Raw genomic sequence first — 5,530 nt, forward strand, 5'->3', positions numbered from 1 at the left:
CTCAATCCCAAGCCTATAAACTAGATGTTGCTGGGGCTGTTAACTCATCATCAGGATATTACGGTACGATCATGACTGGTGCTCAATCAAATATCACATCCGTTGGTATACTATCAAATCTGTGTCTACTGTAGTACCGCTCACCCCTGTTTGATCAACTCCTGAATAGTGTTAATAAAGGACTCAATTTTTGTATCGACTGCGTATAACCAAAGCGCCGTCGTCGCTATCACGATAAATCGATAACAACTCCTTGTTCGCTGTTCCTTCGTAGAATCGAATGCAGTTTGAGCTGACTTACCCTAAAGGCATAATCCCCATTCCATTAGCGTCTAGTGTCATGTATCTAGAACCTTGAAACGTACCTAAGGTTATGACTTGGTTGTAATTTAATTGCGCCGCAGAAACACTGACCGTAGTGCCGCGTAGTTGAAGAGTTGTTGGGTTGATATTGAGCGTGGTTGCATTCATTTCTTGATTTCCGGATTTAGAAATCGTATCGCACGTCAGTGACGCTGTCACCAATCCGGTTATTCCAGTAATAGTACCAGTGCATGTGAGATTACGATTTCCATTGAAATCTTTAGTCGGGTTAAGCACCACAGCTTGAGAGGCACCAGCTGCCCCTTCAGTGATGTTAATGTAATAATCTTGACTAAAGTAGTGCCATTTAATTTTCAAGCTTGGAATATTTAATCCTGCTCCGCCCATGTCTCTGTAGTTCAGCCGAGTACAAAGAAATTATTCGAGCTAATAATAAATTGGTTGGTTTCACAACGAATTATCAATCTGGGTGGTTTAACGGATACCTTCTAGAAACACAGGCCTGGGGTGGGAGTGAAGGAACTCAATTCCATACTACTGTAGTACTAATACGCTAAATTTGGTTGCCAATAGCAATTCTACTGGATCATTTACATATGGATGTAACCTATTGCTAACAGCTGTGAATTCTCAGAATCGACTAATTTTTAACTCAACGACGCCTTATACTAATGGAACGTATGGATCTGCTTCAGTAACATTGAAAAGTGGGAATATGTATATTAACACCTTGCTTACGAACGTCGTATAAGACGACATATTATTTTTGTTACGTCGTATATTACGACATTGCACGAAGGTCATTAGCAAATGGCTCGGAAAAGTTTTTTCAATACTTTAATCAAGTTACCACAAAAATATAATCTGCGAGAGGTCATTTTGCTACAAGTCAAAACCAGGCCAGGGGAAGGGGATCAGCCACGTCGTGAACAGCCACTCATTCGACATTTTGCTGGATGGTGCGCATACGGAATAGTCGACGCGAGAAGCCCGCCGCGCCGGCTGCCGCTACACACGATATTGACTTTGGCCACTTATGGCGGCAGCTTCGGGCGGCGGGGTGGAAGTCCAAGCGTCCGAGTGGCCTCCAGACTGAGTGGAGCTACTCGAGTCCTGACAACACGCACGTCTTCGTGGGGGAGAAATCAGTCGTGGACTACGCGTTCGACAGTGGCTTGGTGGAAGAGGCGGATGCTGATGCTCAAGTCCGAGATGAAGAAGGTGGGGAACTAGACCAAGCAGGAGCTGGTAGTAGTGGTGAAGAGCAACAACACGAGGGGGAAGACGTCGTTCGGCCTTCCCAGATCGACACGAGTGTCCTTCTTTCGCAGCATACCATTGATCGAATGTTCGGCACCCCAAGTGATGATGACATCGAGCTGTCGCAGACTGCAGTGAGCAGAGCATTCAATCTATCCTCAGGAGATCTACAAGACGGCGGTGCCCGCGAGGCCGCTGCTGGACTGCATTTACTTTCGGAGGCTTCTGGATTAGAGAGCGAGGGTGATGTAGACGAAGAAGAAGCCGCTGCGTCTCAACCTCGACGACGGACACTTACGCCGTTATCAGGCAAAGAGGACGTGAATGTTTTGCTGGATGGGGAGAAGCCGAGTGACTACGAGAACTACAGCTCGGGTGATAGCGACGACGACGGCATGAGTGATATTAACAGCGATTCCGGAGCCGGGATGTCCGAGGAAGATGACGACGTCCTGTCCGACAGTGACGCAGTTGAAATGGACAAGGCTTTCATTGCGGCACTACAGGTGGGCAATAACGCACTTAGCAGAACCGCTGCAACGGAGAGAGAGCAGACACTACGAGGAATGCAGTGGACGCCAGTGTCTTCGGAGTACGAGACAGATGCTGCTGCGTACCCTGGACTGGGCACCGAAGAAGCAAGGCCTGTGCCCAACCTGCTGCAATTATGGAGATCGCCAATCCTCAACTTCTTTTATTTCATGCCGAAGTCTCTGTGGGTTTCTATCGCGGCTGAAACGAACCGATATGGTCTACAGCAAGCTGGCAAGCGCGCCCGTAGCATTCAGGCACGGCAGACTGACCTTCGGCGTGAAGCTATCAAGCAGATTACACGTCGTGTGAAGGCTAAGGCAGCATACTCTACACACGAGATTCTTCACGTTGTTGGACTCCTCGTTGCACGGATGCTCTGCCCTCAAAAGAAACGATTTGGTGCGCACTGGAGTATGGTGGAAGACGGTGCTGTTCCCGCCGGTCTTTTCGGGCGGTTCATGACGCGTGACCGGTGCCAGAGTATCATGCGAGACTTGCACTTCGTAGACAACACGATTGACCACGGTAACGATAAACTCTGGAAACTTCGCCCCGTTGTTGACAAGGTCCAAGAGCGCTTTTTGCTGGGGTGGTCTCTTTCTGCTATTTTTTCGTTTGATGAGGGTATACTACCGTCCACGTCGAAGCGGAACACGACCCGGATGTTCATGGCCGACAAGCCTCACCGCTACGGGTCCAAACTATTTATGGTCTGTGACGCGCAGACGGCATACTGCCACAGGTACGTTTAAAATTTGTATGTCGTAACTATCTACTTTGTGTTTGCCTGACAACAGTAAATGTCGTAACTATCTAGGTTCGAAGTTTATGTGGGTAAGCGTGCATCTGCTGGTGGACCTGACACCTCAGTTGACTTTAAGACTGGAGCTGCAGCCGTGGTACGGAATTTGAAGATTGTTCTCGCCCAGTCTCGTCACAAGTGGCATACCGTCGTGATCGATCACTACTACTCGTCCGTGCTCCTTTGCGATTGAGCTCCTGAGTATGAAAGGTGTATGAAAGGTGTATGTTATGGGCACGATCATGACTAACCGGCTTGGATTTCAACCCGAATCTCAGGGCTACGAGCAAGACACGCCCAGTGAGCATACCCCACGGTACATTCTCGTTCTCTCGCTCTATCGCATCCCGACCATGATTTCCTGTGTTTGGTGGGACCGAAGCCGTTCTATTATCTTCTTTACGGTCTCCTTAAGGGGGCGGCGTGCCAACATGTGACCCAAAAAATAAAAAAGTTTTCCTTTCCGTTGGGAAGGGCCGTCCCCCTTTGGGTTTTATGGGGACCCCCCAAAATGGGGGTGAGCGGGAGTGGTTTTCCCCAGATTAAATCTCTCTCTCACATTTTTTTTTCACCGCAAAATTTTGCGGCGAGTTTCCACAAAAATATTTTAGGAAGCACTCTTTTTTTTTGGGTTTGCTGGACATGGTCATGGTAAATGCGTATCTTACGCACATAGAGGGGGCCAAGATCAAGGGGATGGCTGCTATGAAGCGCTCAGAGTGGTTTTGCGTCCTTCAAAATCAACTTCCCCAACTCAAAGCCGAAGATTTGCTGGAGTGGAGGCAACACCGCCTCCTGCGAGCCAAAAGCGCCAGCGCACCCCAGTACGCCTCACGCACGCGCTGCAGCAGTCTGAAGATTGGGTTACCGTTACTGGGGTCCAGAAACGTCGGCAGAGATCGTGCAAGGTCTGCGCGCTCTTGCGTACTGAAAAGAAGAAGTCCTTCGCAACAACGTTCTTTTGCGAAACGCTGCTCCGTTGATAATGCGAAATGCTGGTTGTGCAACCGTATTCGACGGGAATACAAGGGCGTTGCGAAGACATGCTATGATATCTGGCATGATGACTTCGACGCCGGGCAAGCTATCCCACCAAACTTAGGGAAGCGCATTGTGCTCCGTCGGCCCGGCCAGAAAGCTGGCCAAAGAAAGAAGACGCGACGGGAACTTCGACTTGGTCACGATGCTGGCAGCGACGACGGCAACGGTGGTGACAACGAGAATGGTAGTGATGACGAGTGAGCTTGGTTGCGTGTCAGTTGATTAGTGATTTGTTTCAAATACACAGCTTCTTGAACCATCGTACCTTCGTCCTTGCGTTTCTTGATTTAAGTGGACTGCCTGTGAAGCAATTTAGCCATCTGTTGACTGCACTTGCAGTCAGTTACGACATTGAGCAGGCAATACTGTCGCTGAATCCCGTCAGAGTTACGAAATTGAAAGAAAAACCTGTTGAAAATTAATGCACCTAACCTCACGTCAAAAAGTGCACCCATACAAATACGTAGTAACATTGATATACCGTATCTTACGACATGCGCTTACGCGTTCTGGGCAAGTACCGTCCGGACGCAAGGTGTTAAATGTTCTAACGCATTCAATGATGGCACCACTAGTTACGATATGCCAATATTCTGCGAATCATCTAATTCTTCGTCGCCTGTTAACTTTGGTTTACAGCTGCATAATGGAGCGAATTCTACTAGCACCAATGGAGCGTATTTTGGAACGTTATCGAATAATGATTTCGCTCTCATGACCAATAATTCTCGAAGATTGACGATTCTGGGAGGAACAAATGCTGGAAGAGTAGGTATTGGCACAGCAACGCCTAACGCAGGATTGCAGGTAACTGTCAATGTAAGTCAAACTATTGATTCAGTTGGAAACGGTGTATCTTACTTTTTGAAAAGCGGTGGCTTGGTTTCAACGATTGGCCCCGTATCTAGTGTGGCTGTAGCTCTCCAAGCGACGGGGGCTATTTTAGCCAGCGCAGGGGTTTACACTACCTCCGATGCAAGAAGAAATAATTTCTTCGATACGCTTGATAATACTTTAATAACGAATGGAATGCTTTCTATCAGGCCAAAGCTATATCACATTCAGGGTGGTCAGTGTGGTAACCAGATCGGTGCCAAGTTCTGGGAGGTCATCTCCGACGAGCACGGCGTGGACCCCACGGGCTCGTACCACGGCGACTCAGACCTGCAACTGGAGCGCATTAATGTGTACTACAACGAGGCCACGGGGCGTCCCGTTACGTGCCCCGCGCCATCCTTCATGGATCTTGAGCCCGGGTACCATGGACTCCGTTTCGCCGCTGGCCCCCTACGGGCCAGCTTTTTCCGCCCAAACAAATTTTCGGTGTTCGGACAAGACTGGGCGGCTGGGGAAACAACTGGGGCCCAGGGGACACCTACACTGAGGGGCGCTTGAACCTGAATGACTCGGGGCTTTGACCCCCCTTCCCCCAGGAGGCAAAAAAGCCGTGATTTGCCTCTCGGGTTTTCAAAACACGCCACTCTCCTTGGGGGCGGGAACCGGTTCCCGGATGGGGGAACCCTTCTCTATCCCCAAAAATCTCGGGAGGAGAAACCCCGAAACCCCCCC

The sequence above is a fragment of the Phytophthora infestans genome, genomic scaffold (genome assembly GCF_000142945.1).
Source record: "Phytophthora infestans T30-4 supercont1.41 genomic scaffold, whole genome shotgun sequence".
NCBI classification, from domain to species: Eukaryota; Oomycota; class Peronosporomycetes; order Peronosporales; family Peronosporaceae; genus Phytophthora; species Phytophthora infestans.